Source organism: Pseudopipra pipra, chromosome Z (genome assembly GCF_036250125.1).
Source record: "Pseudopipra pipra isolate bDixPip1 chromosome Z, bDixPip1.hap1, whole genome shotgun sequence".
Taxonomy (NCBI): Eukaryota; Metazoa; Chordata; class Aves; order Passeriformes; family Pipridae; genus Pseudopipra; species Pseudopipra pipra.
Window position 1 is genome coordinate 18,348,345 of NC_087581.1, and position 15,671 is coordinate 18,364,015.

A 15,671-nucleotide genomic window follows, 5' to 3' on the forward strand; every position below is an offset into this window, starting at 1 on the left:
TTTGCAATAAAGAAGAAAAGATTCCAAACATCACTAAGCAGAAAGAAATTTTAATAACCTGCAATCCTACCAAGAAAATGACAAGAATTATGGAAGCTGACCTAGTAAACAACACAAAACTAATAAGCATTTGGAGAGACATAGAAGTATTTAGTATGTGGATTTAAATTTTTCAGGCTGCTAAGGAAAACATGCTATACATTATACCTATAAACATTTCTATTATAGAGCTGAATTGAGAGCTGTGATCTGTATGTAGGAGATTAATTCTTCTTGACCTGCAACTGCAACAAGACACAGAATTTACAGAAGAAATTTAAGAGACTTATTCACACTGAAAAAATGGGATAGCTACATAATACAGAAAGTATTTTTAAAGTGGATACATGTTGCTATTTCTCAGTAGTACTGTGGGACAGTCAAATATTAAGATGAATTGAGGCCAATTCAAAATCATGCATGTTGACACTCTTCATCTATATTCCTAAATGCTATCGCCTACCCATTTCCATTGCAGTAAGAATTGAAGCTCAAATTTTGTTCTCATTTTACAGCATTAACAATAGAACAAGGGATTTAAGGACAGACAAAAGCTTCATGTGAGGAAGCAGGATCCACAGTGCCCCCTCCACTACATTCGGTCTAGAACTCCTCCCCTGAGCCCAGGCCATGGAGGAGGGAGGTCTTGGACCCAGGACTTTTTTGTCAGATCTTGTCTTCCTGTCATAAGGAATCCCTGTCACAAAACAAAACACAGATGGTAAGATCTGAATTGTTTCCATCTCCCGAGATACTCGTGGAACAAAATAAGCTGGGTCTTTTGCACAGTGTAGTACTGAGCTTTCTCAAGAGCTTTTTCTTTCTCCCAGAAAATCCTCCAAAACTGGCCAAAAAGTTGTCTTATTTTCCTAATGTATTACATTGAACTTCTGTGCTTGCTTTGCAGGGACTTTTCCAGAAGAAGTGTTCTGCAGGAGTCTATTTCACTGTGGGGTTTTTTCCTGTATTTCAGAGATGGAGCTTTCAAATACCACCCAATACTACAGCTGAGAGATGATTCATTTGCTTCAAGCCATTACGATGTGTCCTTGGGATCTGCCTGAAAAATTTACAAATTTTGATCATTTCTTTGCTAGAAACTTATTCTTTGACAATCTGCTCTTTTACACTATTGCTGTAATTGACTTTTCCTCTTAGCACTAGTTTGTGAAAAGGTTTTTAAAAACGCTTGTCATGGAAGGGCTGCTTAAGTTTTAGATTACATTTTCAACGGCTCCTATTTATTCTTTTAATTGCCCCTCTGGTTCTAAATTGTTTATAAGGAAAACCACCTTACTTTGCCTTCTCTGTTCACTTTGGTGAGAGATGTAAACTCTTGGACCATTTACTCTTTTAAAACACAGAGGCTTTCTCTCGTACATCAAGATTAAAGTAACCAATCCCTCTGAGCAGTTTTTAGCATGCAAGTGACATTTACTGTAAACTAAGCTTGCAAAAACCTATTAAATTACTTGGCACTCTGTGTCTTTTGGTGCACTTTTCCTATTTCTCATTATTTTTTGAAAATACTTTTAAACAAAATCCATTGGGATTTTTTTGCCTTCAGCTGTCTGAAAGTCAAGATTGCACATTTATTTCTGCTGGCACTTTTTCCATTGTCCTACACAGACAGTGCCCTGAACCTCAGAGAAATTAATTTTGATAGGGTATGTGAGATGTTTAAAAAACATTCTTGGTCCAGGGAGGGCTTTAAATAAAACAATTAGAGAAATGGAGAGAAAGAGTTGCTATACACAGGAGTTTTTATTCCAGGTGTATAAAAGTCGTCTTCTTCTGTCTTTTTCCTGAGGAATGGCTCACAGATAAAACAAGAGATCAAATAACAACCAGTTTGCAGACTTGTTTTTCAGCCTCATGGAGACGGACAAGTCTGCAGGCATTTCGAAGCAAGTATGAAGGGCCATATGCCAGGGCTCCCATCTCTAACAAACACACACTCCTGTGCACCTCTCTGCATCCCTGACAGAGGTGCTTGGATATTTATGCAGCAAGTGTCCGTCAGCTCTTTTAACCACATATAGGTAACCAATTTCACAGTAATTCTGTGTCTGAGACATATACTTTTAAAAATTCCTTTACAAAGTATAGACATCTAGATTTAAAGTCTGAAAGACACTCTTTTAACCTGTTTCACCTTTTACCTAAAAGCTGAGTGACCCCTTAAAGGAAAGGGCATAAACTCATTATTTAACACTTCGTAGAACAAATCTCAGCCATTAGAAAGGCTGGTCACGGAGCATATTGCAAACTCTGCTTTCCAGCACAAAGCCAGTCACCTTTGGATGGGAATGATGCAGAGCAACATGTTTAATGGCCCAGTCCACAGACTGAGCTGCCAGTTGCCTGCCTTGTGCTGCCTCATTCCTAGTTTTAAAAATCTTCCATTTTAGGCTGCAATACGCATGACTTATGCCCTGATTCTGCTCCCACTGAAGTTCAGGACAGCTTTATAATTGATTTAATACAAGTAGGATGAGGTCCTGAATCTTTTTAACTGTAGATTCTGTTAGACAGATGAATAGTTTTATAGTGTTTGAATTATCCATCCAAATACACATTGGTTCCTCAAAGCAGTTTTATCCATTAAGCCATGTTTAGTTACACAGTATAATAAAGTTCATCTCACCCGAATTCTGAATTCACCCTATATTCTAATCATCAGCAGTGGAAGAAAATATGGAAGATAGAAGATTGACTTTGACTAGATGCATTAACCTCTTTGAAATTTTTATTTGAACTGTTTAGTGATTATGTACATAACCTTCTTCTGTTCCTTCTGTTCTATACTGCTTTCTTTTTTTTCCAAGCTTTATCCAAATAGCTTTCACATGAGTAGCTGAAGGGAAAAGTTGTAATTACTCTCATCTTAGGATAATCCTACTCTTTAAAACAAATCATGACATTACATCACTCTTCTGTGTCTTGAGTTAATGAAATGGAAGAATATACACAAGAATTCTCCACCAACAGTGGATGTGGCATAGCAGCAGCCCACCATTTAGACATCTCCATAGGATTCAGGCTCCTAAACATTTACCAATACAACATCACACTTTAGTCCTTGAGAAAATCTTATTCAGCAGGTACCTGGGCAGGAGTATTCAGACCTTCTGTTTTACAAATCAGGGTTAGACTCCTCAGATGAAGCAGTGGGAAGTGGCCCATCTGTCATGCCCTTTTATGATTCCCCACAGTACTCCACATCTTCCTGAAAGTCGTCTGGCTGGTCTAGCTCCTCCACATCAGATCCCTATTTATCAATTTTTTAAGAGTTGAATCCTGTAAGAAGTTCAAAGAAAATTCAGTTCTGTTGATAAATAACAAGTACTGCTCAACATGGTGAAGGTCAGCAGCTTCCAGTCTATATAACAGACTGGGGGGGGCGGGGGTGTGGAAAGAAGAAAAATCAGTTGTGCAATTAGAGACCCTGGGTTGTATCAGCAATCAGTGAGTAATACACTACAGGTATGAAAGCTGGCATGGAACTGATTTGTCCCTTTACAAAAAGCAGCGTATTTCTTTCACAGGCCAGTGCAGTGGGAGCAAACACCCTCTTTTCTCCTTCAAGAAGCAGCTGCTGGTTTGGCTGCATGGTAGCCATGCTTCACTTGGACTATTTACAAGTTCCTTGTAAGTTCCCTGTGCCATTCTGCTGATGGGGAAACAGTGAGCATTGCTTCCAAAGTGACAAAAGCTCAGCAAGGGTGCAGTGAGACCGGTCAAGGTTTGTAAGGAGCAGAAAAGTTCCTGGACAGCCTTGTCTGTCTTGCCCTGGACTCAGGACTCCCTGCTCCCTGCTCCTTCCAGGACAGCAGGCAGAGCTGACCCCCACAATATTTCAAATAGTACTCGGCATGTTTCACAGAGTTATTCCCTGCAGAAGTCTAATAGAACCCATGTTCTTCCATCGAACTATTTAACATGATAGCCCAAGTTTGAAACTTATAGAAGGACTGACTTTCATGTCATTACCTTTATATAGCTCAGTGACAGATCCACCGAAGACAGTGATATTTCCTTTCAACAGAACCAAAATCAAGAAGGTTAGCATCAGTTTCCTCAACTATCCCTGCAGCAAAAGATCCCATTCTAATAAAGAAGATATATTTTATCCTTAAGGGAGACAGACTAAACTTTTTTAAATTTATAATGTGAATTTTCCCATATAGAATGAAAGGTTTCATATAAGTACATCAATTGCCACATGACACGTCCCAGGATTCTGATTTAGTGTACTGTTTGTCAATGCTACTATGCTGCTAGAAGGTCCTCCACCAATAAACAGAGAAAAAAACCCCTTGTTTCTAGCTTGTGTCATGCAATTAATTTCCATCTGTAAAAGGCAATTGATACCTTTTGATACATAGATATATATTAAATTACATTCATCTCTTCATCACTTAACCACAGTTAGGCCCTAAGGAAAAGAGGACCTTCCTACACAACGTTTTGACATGCTGACTCTGGAGGATCACCTTCAGGTTACATACCAGAATCAAATCAGATTTCCTGCTTCAAGCACTCTGCAGCTACTGCAAATGCTGCAACCTGCTCTAAGGAAAATATTTTTTAAAAATTGGGAGATGGGGATCTTCAGAAGAGAGTTCTCAAGACTATGCTAAAAAAATACAGAAACACAGACACTAACAGTAAAGACGTTCATATCTCAAGAAGCCTGTGAATCATACAGCTTAGGATGAGTGTTGGAGGACATAGCAAACAAGCAGGAAAACAGAACAGCAGCTCACTAGTATCATTTTTTTGTTTCGGTTCCCAAACAGGACTCTGAGCATAAATGAGTGCATGACCACGAAACCGACTCTGACACTTTAGCACTTCTTGCTTGGCTGGTTTTTAAGTGGAAGAATGGGAAGGGAAGGCTGCTTCTTGCTTTCTCAACTTTTCTTCCTTATTAGCACTATTTCCTTCATTGGAAATTGTCTGGAGGACATATTTGAATAGCTGGTAGCAACCAGCAGAGGAACATAAAGATAATTTATTTGCAAATAGAGGGGAGAAAGGTGCATGCTGGAAATTAGGTGAAAAAAGTGTCCAGAAAAGTGTTTGCAAAAAATACTCAGTAGAAAATAAGTGAAAACAACTAGAAAATATAAGGTCATTATAGAACTCATCTGAGTGCATAGATATGTTGATGAAAAGTACACATGGTATAATAGTAGAAATCATTATCAATGCAGGAAGATTGAAATATCATGTAGAAATTACTACATGACCTTAAGATCAGGGATAATTCAGGCTGATTAAATGAATTCATACAAGGTACAAAATAATGTAAATGTAAGAAATGCCTAGAACTTCTTCTATAACCTCACAGAAGATCATTTAGAATTTACAAGGCATGTTAGCTAATGCCATCAGCAAAACACAACCACAAAACAAGGTAAATGCTCTTTTAGGATAGAACAGGAAGTATTTAATGATAGAATCATTGGTGCCATTGTAGAAGAATTGAGCTGCAGCACTTCTTGAATGCTGCCAACAGTATTGTCATGAATGTGAAGATTAACTCAAACTAGGAAAGGTACTGTGAAAGGCCATCGGCATGCAGATAAGACTAAATGAGTCTGGACCAATAGATCTGCTAGAACAAAGGCTGAGAAAAAAAGACAACTGATGTCTGTGTGAGATACTGGATTTGAATCACTGAATTATATATTGATATGGGTCATAGCCAATTCACTGCAGGGGGAAGGGGGAAACTGGGGGCTGGGGGGGAGAAGAGCTGGGTTAAGGCCTGCGGAGAGCACATGGCCTGCAGCAGACAGGGCCAGGACCCCGGAGAGCTCGGAGAGCCCGTGGCAGAGCCGGAAGGCCTGCAGCCAACAGGCTGCACCCGCGCAGAGCACGTGGCAGGGCTGACGGCCATGTAGCCGAGCTGTCAGTCAAGGCAGACTTGCCTGGTAGTCCACCCACACCACACCTCCTGGAGACTCTGGTTGGCTATAGCACACCTCACTCTGGCCAGGAAGACACTGAGTGGTCAATGACCAGATATCCTGCCTGGGAGGCAAAACCAATTTATATAAATGCATGAGGCTCCACGTGAGCTGTCTCTTCCTCTCCTGTCTTCCAGTCAGCACCATGTGAACCAGCAAATCTTGCCGGTAACTATTTTTCTGTCCTCTCTCTCCTTCTTTCTCTCTTCTTTCTTTACTCTCTTAATCTGTTTTCTTCTTTTACTCTTTTACTTCTCTTGTGGGTAACTTAAAACCAATGAATTGTGTTTTACTAAAGCTGGTATATTGATTGTTTGTGGTGGGTGTTTTTTGTGGAATGGGTCTCTGTGCTGGATGTTTTAGTAAAATGCCTTTCTTCAGTTATATGTTACCTGTTATATGTAAAACTCTTTTGCCAAAAGTTCTTATTTCTCTCACCAAATTAAAAGAAATTCTCTTAGAGAAAGCATAGCAGCATTTTCTCTAGATGCAAACTCGAGGTCAAAACAAACCAAAAGGCTTTTGAAAAGTCTGAAATAAATGTATAAATTCTGGGCAGCTTGTGACTTAAAATCCGGAGTGTAGCAGTCTGTCAATAGCTTGATGAAAAAACAGTGAAAGAGAAGAGCTATTTGAGAGGGAAGACCAAGATATCATGGATAAATGCAATTTCACCTCTGGGAGGTTGGAAAACTGCACCAACTGCAATGTGTGAGCAAGCATCTCGATACCAGCAAAAAGTCATGGCAGTCAGATGAAGTTCCTAGTGACTGGAAAAGGGGAAATACTGTACCCATCTTTAAAAAGGGTACAAACAAGGACCCTCGGAGCTGCAAGCCTGTCAGCCTCACTCCCCCCTGTGCCTGGGAAGATCATGAAACAGATCCTCCTAGAAGCCGTGCTAAGATACATGGAGGACAGGGAAGTGACTGGTGACAGCCAGCACGGCTTCACCAAAGGCAAGTCCTGCCTGACCATTCTAGTGGCCTTCTAGAATGGAGTGACTACCGCAGTGGACAAAGGAAGGGTTACAGATGTCACTTATCTTGACTTCTGTAAAGCCTTTGACATAGCCTCCCACAGCATCCTTCTCTTTAAATTGGAGACTTGGATTTGATGAGTGGACTGTTTGGTGGATGAGAAATTGGTTGGATGGTCACATCCAGAGAGTAGTCATCAATGGCTCAATGTCCAGATGGAGATCAGTGACATATGGGGTCCCTCAGGGGTCCATACTGGGACCAGTACTGTTTAATAGTCAGTAGGATCAAGCGCACCCTCAGCAAGTCTGAAGATGACACCAAGCTGAGCATTGTGGTTAACAGACCTGAAGGACGGGATGCCGTTCAGAGGGACCAAGACAAGCTTGAGAAATGGGGACATGTGTACCTCAGGAGGTCCAACAAGGCCAACTGCAAGGTGTTGCACCTGAGTCAGTGCAACCCCTGGTAACAATATAGTTTGGGGGTTGAAGGGATCGAGAACAGCCCTGCTAAGAGAGATTTGGGGTACTGGTGGATGAAAAGCTGGACATGACCCAGCAATGTGTGTTCACAGCCCAGAAAGACAGCTATGTCCTGACCTGCATCAAAAGAAGGCCAGCAGCTAGAGGGAGGTGATTCTGCCCCTTACTTCAGCTCTGTTGAGACCCCACCTGTAGTGCTGTGTCCAGATCTTGGTTCCTCAGCATAGGAAACATGTGGACCTATGGAAGAGGGTCCAGAGGACAACCACAAAAATGATCAGAGGGATGAAACTCCTCTCCTATGAGGACAGAATGAGGCAGTTGGAGTTGTTCAGCTTGGCAAAGAGAAGGCTCCAGGGAGACCTTATTGCTTAAAGGGGGCTTATAAGACAGATGTGGGGAGATAAACTTTTTATCTTGGCCTATTGTGATAGGACAAGGGCTAATGGTTTTAAAGTAAAAGGGGGCAGACTAGATACAAGGAAGACATTTTTTATTTATGAGGGTAGGGAAAGACTGAAAAAGTTTTCTCAGAGAGGTGATAGATACAACATCTCTGGAAGCATTCAAGGTCAGGCTGGACCAGGCTCTGACCAACCTGATAGCTCTGCAGAGAATAACCTGGTGTACAGCAAGCTGTCCATGAGTCAGCAGTGTGCTCTTGCAGCAACTAGTGGGGCCAGTCCTCTTTAATATATTTACTGATGATCTGGATAAGGGGATTGAGTGTACCTTCAGAAAGTTTGCAGATGATGCTAAGTTAGGGGAGAGTGTTGATCTGCTGGAGTGGAGAATGGCTCTGCAGAGGGATCTGGACAGGCAGGATCCATGGGTGGAGGTCAGTTGTATGAAGTTCAACAAGGCCAAGCACTGGGTCCTGCTCCTGAGTGACAATTAACACCAGGCAGCACTACAGGCTGGGGGAGAGTGGCTGGAAAGCTGCCTGTCAGAAAAGGACCTGGGGGTGCTGGTCGACAGCAGCTGAACATTAGCCAGCAGTGTGCCTAGGTGATCAAGAAGGCAAATGGTCTCCTGGTTTGGATCAACAATAATTTGGTCAGCAGGACCAGGGCAGTGATTGTCCCACTGTACTTGGCACTGGTGAGGCTGCACCTCCTGTGTTCAGTTCTGGGCCCCTCACTTATTAAAGACATTGAGGTGCTAGAGCAAGTTCAGAGAAACGCGACAAAGCTGAAGGATCTAGAGGGTAAATCCTATAAGAAGCAGCTGAGGGATATGGGAGTTTTTATCCTGGAGAAAAGGTGGCTGAGAGGAGACCTAATCGCTCTCTAGAACTACTTAAAAGGAGGTTGTAGCCAGGTAGGGTTTGACCTCTTCTCACAGGCAACTAGGGATGGGACTAGAGGAAATGGCCTCAGGCTGTGCCAGGTGAGGTTCAGGTTGGACATCAGGTAGTATTTATTCATGGGCTGTTAAGCATTGGAATGGGCTGCCGAGCACAGGTGTTGGAGGCACCATCTCTGGAGGTGTTCTTGAAACAACTGGACATAGCACTTAGTGCTGTGGTCTAGTTGACAAGGTGGTGATTGATCAAAGTCTGGACTTCATTATCTTAGCATTCTTTTCAAACCTAAATGATTCTGTGATTCTATGATTCTGTGAAGGCCAATGGTACCTTGGGCTGCATTAGAAGAGTATTGCCAGTAGTTCAAGGGAGGTGATCCTGCCCATCTACTCAGCTCTAGTGAGGCTGCATCTGGAGTGCTGTGTCCAATTCTGGCCTCCTCAGGACAAGAGAGACATGAAGCTCCTTGAGCAAGTCCAGCAGAGGGCAACAAAGATGACTAGGGGACTGGACATCTCTCTTATGAGAAAAGGTTGAGGGATCAAGGCCTGTTCAGCCTCAAGAAGAGACAGCTGAGAAGGGACCTTTTCACTCTATATAAGTGTTGTGGTTTAGGAATGGTATTCTTCAGTTTAGTACTCCTGCAAAAACCGTGCATTGCTTCTCCTCCAACTGGAGGCGCAAAGGCAAAGATCACAGGTTGAGGTAAAAACAACTTACTGGAAACAGCAATGAGATAAGAAAACAAACAGTAACAGCAACAATATTAATAACAGAAGGTATAAGAGAAAGACACATTTAATATGGAAAGCCCCCAGCAACAAACAATACCAGATGGGTTCCCCCATGATGTTTTCTCAACCAGAAAGAACCTTCTCCTTGGAAGCAAGAGTCCCTTTCCCCTGCCTCTGGCAATGATGTGAGGTGGTACAGAATAACCTCTGTGTCCTAGTCATGCCCTCTCCTAGCTACTGCAAAAATTAACCCTGTCCTGGCTGGAACCAGGACAATAAGTATCTGAAGGGAGAGTGCCAAGAGGATGGATCCAGGCTCTCCTTGGTGGTGCTGAGCAATTGAGCAAGAGGCAGCAGGCAGAAACTGGAGCACAGAAAGTTCCACTGAACATAACGAAGAACTTCTTTACAGTGTGGGTGACTGAGCACTGGAACAGATTGCCCAGAGAGGTTGTAGAGTCTCCCTCACTGGAGATATTCAAGAACTATCTGGATGCAATCCTGTGCAATGTGCTGTAGGATGACCCTGCTTGAGCAGGAAGTCTGGACCAGATGACCCACTGTGGTGCCTTCCAACTTTACCCATTCTGTGATTCTGAAGATGACCCTGCTCATTGCAGGGTTATTCAACTAAATGTCCTTTAAAGGTTGCTTCCAACCAAACCAATCTATAATTCTGTGAAAACATGTGACATGAGATGTGAGAGGGAGACAGCTGGGATGGTGCAGGAAATAAGACTGACTGAGTTCCACTGAAGAGATGTAGTAAACTCATTTTAAAACTGTACTATAGCAGAATATCATAGAAACATTAAGGAAGGACCTCTGAAGGTCAGCAAAGTCAGTCGCTACTCAAGTGTAACCCCAAACACTGGATCAGGCAAGTGACTGCTAACCAAAAAAATCCTCTTGTAGAAGGATTCCTGTATTTCCCAGGAAAACAAGAAAATGTTGGCTCTAAGGACATTAATTAATAATTTTGCTTCTCAGAACATCATTTGTAATAGTGGAATAACTCTTCAGTACAAAACAACAACCTAGATAAGAAACAAATTTCCAGTGATTTCCATAGCATATCACAGTTTGTCAGCTGTATTACTCTGCAGACACCACTGTTGGAGTTTTACAGGACTCAAGACCTGATGTTCCTACATAACTGGCTTGCAATCTATGGCACAGGTAGTATCTTTCCAAGAGTTAACAGGGACAATTTAATATCATCTTTAGCTTGACTTGTTCCCCCAGTCCCCTCTAAAAAGAGAAGTTTTATAAAAGAAGCTTTATTAGTCCTTCAAACAATATCAAAAGGGAAGTGGGAAGGAAGGGGGTAGAATGGATCTTGGAATGTGCTATGCCGAGAGAATTTTCTCCCCACAAAAGGAACGGATTACTGCAGAATACTTGCCCCTTCCTGTTGACTTGCTTCAGTATTATGAGCCATCTTACAAACAGACGTCTGTCTGATGAAAAAATCACTGGTAAAAAAGAATGAAGTAATAGTGCAAGTTATAATACCTTGTCAGTAGTGATTCTTCATGAATCCTTTGAAATCAAGCTCTGAGTGTTCATATATTGGATTTCCCCAGTGCACTCCTCATTCCTGCAATGCAAATATCAGTGATGAGTTGAGACAGCATAAAAAGATCAAGAGAGCTAACACTTGCTCCAGATTTTCCAACCCTGCTTAAAATAATGATCTAACTGCTTAAAATAATGATCTGTCGTTACACACCTAAGTAAAATTGTTCTTAATGGTGTTACACCTAGGCATGTTGGAGACAACTAGACTTGCTGGATTCAGTCCCTGAAAACTGGTGAAGTACAGGCAAACACAGAGCACGTGGATTTCATGTATTTATTAACTTTTTTGTCCAGGATGAAAGCTTTCTGAGGATGTTCAGAAAAAGTTGCCAAACTTTGATCTCAAGCAAAGTCTGGTCTCATGCACCTGCAAAGGATCACCCCTGAGCAGGGCACTGCAGCCCAACTATTTGCATTTGCCCAGCCAAGGTGGAGCTGTCCTTCAAAACCAGTCTGGGAGCTAGTCCATGGGGCTGCAGCAGATAACCTAGTCAGTGAGGATTTGGGGGACTCCACTCGCAAGGGGACAGAGGAAGACAAGAACCAATGCCAAGAAGCTGGGTAAATTTGACAGCCCAGACCCCTGCTGCACCAAGATGGAGACTGCAATCAGTGGTGGTTACAGACCAAGCCCAAATAAGGGTCTCCTGCAGGAAACTATTCTGACTCAACCAAAAGTTTCTCAAAACTGAGCTTTGTTTCAATATTTTTATAATAGAAAAAAATTTATAATAGAGAGATGAAACTCTTGACAGCAGAGATAAAACTCTTGAAATTTTCCAGGTTGGAGGCTCACAGAAGGAAAAAGTATGATTAGACACTTAATTTTGTGTCACAAAAGCACATGTACAGGGAAGGTTCCAGACATTCAGTGTATTTCTTGAAGGCCTCTTTCAGTTCTTGAAATATCAAACACTCAAACATTGTCATGTGAGGGTGCCAAGAAGCTGCAGGGAGTGTCACTTTGGCCTGAAATTAGGTAAAACACTTACAAAGTTAAAGAAAATAATTCATTCCTATAAGTCTTTCTAGAGTTTCCATCTATAGCTCTTCCTTGATCGGTTTTAGTTCTCAAAATTTAAAGAGACTATTCTCATGTTTTCTACTACCCGCTGTGGTATGACCTCTTAATTTGCATGAATAAATCCTGACACAGTCTGGAGCCCATGACTGACTTAAGCAGCAGACAAGTTCACTCTGTTTATAAGAAGCTTTTTAGTTCAAACAGCTCACCTGATTATAATAATGCCTGCTAATTGCAAATATCAGGGTAGAGCCTGGGTATTGTGGGAACTACAGCCAGTACACCAGGCCTTGCAGTGTTCCAACACAGAACTGACAACAGGATGAAACACTGCAAGGAGAAAAATATCGCTACTGAAAGGAAATATTCCATCTTCCATGTCCAGCAGAGACAACAGTCCTGGCCTCCACTGTTCAAGTCTCAAAGACATTGGCAAATCTCCTGCAAACTACTGAATGTTGTATAAAATGATTGGATACGGGCACTCAAATGGCTGGCTTACATTTCTACCTGGCTTTTGGATAGCCAAAATATAATTTGTGTATGCAATCAGACTAGATGTATGTGCAAACAGCAGCATTGCTGTGTGTGCAGCACTTATACTGTACACAAAGCTTTGAAGCTGCATGTTGAGGAACAGCAACGGCTGCTGCAGGCAAGCAAGGAGCCTACGGCAACCCCTGCATAACACACACCTTCATCCACGGGGCATAGTCCCACAGAGGCTGTGCACATCATGCAGAGCTAGGTTTAGTGACAGGGTCCTTCAACAGTCCCAGACACAACAGGGAGCTCAGTCAGGAGCAAAAGAGATGATACCACACATATATATAATATATATATATATAATATAATATATTATGGCCAGTCTTTGCGAGCGAAGATTTGGGAAAGGTCATAAACCCTTTGAGCCTGCGCAGTGGATTTTTTAGGTGAGACACAGCGTGCGCTGAACTGAGCCCACCCTTTAATCCTGAGGTTCATCTGCCGGGGCTGAGCAAAGCTTGGACAGTGACAGTGAGGTCCCCAGGACGTAGGTTTGTTTAGAGTGACCTTCTCTTAGTTGGATTGCCTTACAAGGCTGACGAGCTCCAACTGCCCGGGGGGCTGGGAATTGAACCCAGGTCGCAGCGGTGAGAGTCCTGCACTCTAACCACTAGACCACCAAAGGCCCCTCCTCACTACCACACATAAAACTGAAAGCAAAGCTACAACATGGGTCCAAAGTCCATCCTGCCAATATGACCAAAGGCAGGACCGGAGACAAGCTACAGTATATACCTGGGATCCACCCAGGAAACACACTAACCACAAGCATGTCCAAGACCCATGCCAGAGAGAGCTGGAGATGGGGACATCCCTAACCCAGCTCAGGCACAGACTGAGCCCAGGCTGAGCCCAAATGGGACTCCCATACCCCGGGAGATAGAGCAAGCTCTATGGTAGAGGTTCAGGCAAGGCTCCCATCAGGGCCATTAGCACATACTGGAACCCTCAGGTCCCAGGCATTAGAGCCTGCTCCTTTTTTGTGCTTATATGGAGCTTCAAAAGGACATTAAGTTTTGTCCTATCAACTTAAAAAAAAAAAAAAATTAAAAAATGCCTTAGAACCCTCATATTGGGATAAAAATATACTCCAGGTTTCTCTAAATTTTGAACCTTACACAGAGGTATTAAATGGAGAGATTTCTTGTGACATCTAGGCAGATTACTGTGAGCCTGCCAGATCTACTGTATTTGGTTTTGTCTTGATTACTTGGTCCTGTGCCAGGAAATCTGCATTTCTCAGACCTTTAATACAGTGTAGTGCAGTAGCCTCCATATAGGATCTTAAGACACATCTCCAGTTCCCTTGCTTCACTGACATCTTGCCAGGGATCATGACAGGATCCAACATGTGGGAGCCAAGGAGCATAGCACACTGTAGAGCCTCGGGTGCAGAGAAGCTCTTATAGCCAATACAGCTTCCACCCACAGCAACGTGCTGTCACTGCCCCTTCAAATAGTAAGACCAAGAGAATTTGTCAGGGCTCAGAGGTCAGCAGCACGTGTTGCTGGTTTTTGCACAGGTCCTCCATTCCTTCTGCAGTCACTTTCAATTTTCATAAGACAGCAAGGCACTTCTAGTAACAAAATTGTCTAACCTTCTTAGGCACAGGCAGTGTTAAGCTCTGGCAGACACTTGTGCATTCCTACGGTCTGTATTTTTTGGTTGCAATTAACAAGCTATTTGCAGTTTCCTCGTTTCCTGCAGCACTTTGCGTGCTCCTTCAATTTAGAGCTGTGAGAGCCAGAATTCCTGACAGATTTGTTCACCACTTATACCAACCATTTGCAGAGATTATAAGTCTGTCAGAAAAATATCATTGGAGATTTAAGGGATTGCTTTCTAGCATCATTGTGAAATGACAGTTAATGTGCAGAGAGCCTTCCATCATACTCTTCCAAAAAACTTCTTATGTACAGTAAGGTATGCTGTACGTACAAAAAACCCCCATATATTATGAAACATGTTTGTGAAGAAATATATATATATGTATTTTATACAATTCTACTAATACATATATCAATTTTGGGGCCACCACTTTTCCTATCATTCCCTTCCTCTCAGGAGTGGTATAGAAAAGAATCACCCACCAGTCTGGTTAAAGCATCACACATAACATTAGAGTAACAGGCTTGTGGATCTAGCTTATGCTGGCTATAGCAAGGAGAATACAACATAAATCTCAGAAACTGCCTGTAGTTTGTTGCACTGCATTCCTGGTTATGCAGAAACATGAGCATGACTCATGAATGATGGGCCAGAGGCTCCTTTGATAACAAGATTCAACAGCAGGAAATATGTACAAGCCAAATACTGGTTTCAGTTAAGCAGCACAGTAGTAACATAACTAACATTTAGGTTAACCTAAGTTTTAATGGTGACTTTCTCTATAGTGTGAAATTAAAAGCTAAAAAATAAATGATAGAACCAAATGGAAAATCACTGGCTAAAAATGGCTTGTGTTCCTGGCATTTTCCATGTACCAAAAAGCTCCACCTCAAAGTCAGGTTTCTATAGCAAGAAAAGTGGGAAAACTCAAAATATTTTTGCTGCTGTTAATCTGTTTTAGACCACAGTTCTGGCAGCTGCAGAATATGTTTTAAATGAAGGGATACGAGGCATTAAATAACAGCAGTATCATTTTTTCATAAACTAAAACTATTTGGTTGAAAAAATTCAACTGTAGATGTGTGACTGTCTTGATCTATTGTTCCACCACAGCAAAGGGCAGTCAGCCACCAAGAAGCAGTTGGATTGGAACAGCACTTAATTCCTTAATGCCAAACAAGATAAAAGTCTTAAACAGCAAGGTACCTCACATCCTTTTTATGAAAACACAATGCTCACAATTCATTGTCAGAACAATAAGTAAGATTAAATTCTTGGATTAGAACATATAAAGGATTTCCTTGGAAAAAAAGATCATCAGAACAAGGGAGGAGCTGCTCAGAAAAAGGCTTAAGGTTGGAGCTGAATAGTTCTGAAGTGTGTCTTGAG

At 42.1% G+C, this 15,671-nt stretch overlaps 1 protein-coding gene across 1 annotated transcript in view; it reads right to left on the bottom strand.

The window, feature by feature from the left end:
* Positions 1-990: 990 nt before the first annotated feature.
* Positions 991-15,671, bottom strand: part of HTR1A (5-hydroxytryptamine receptor 1A) — a 42,230-nt gene continuing 27,549 nt past the window's right edge. Inside the window, exons 2-4 of the mRNA XM_064640842.1 lie at positions 11,038-11,122; positions 3,148-3,339; positions 991-1,099 (exon numbers count right to left, since the gene is read on the bottom strand). The gene's annotated coding sequence lies outside the window, so the exon portion shown is untranslated. The remainder of the gene's footprint in view (positions 1,100-3,147; positions 3,340-11,037; positions 11,123-15,671) is intronic.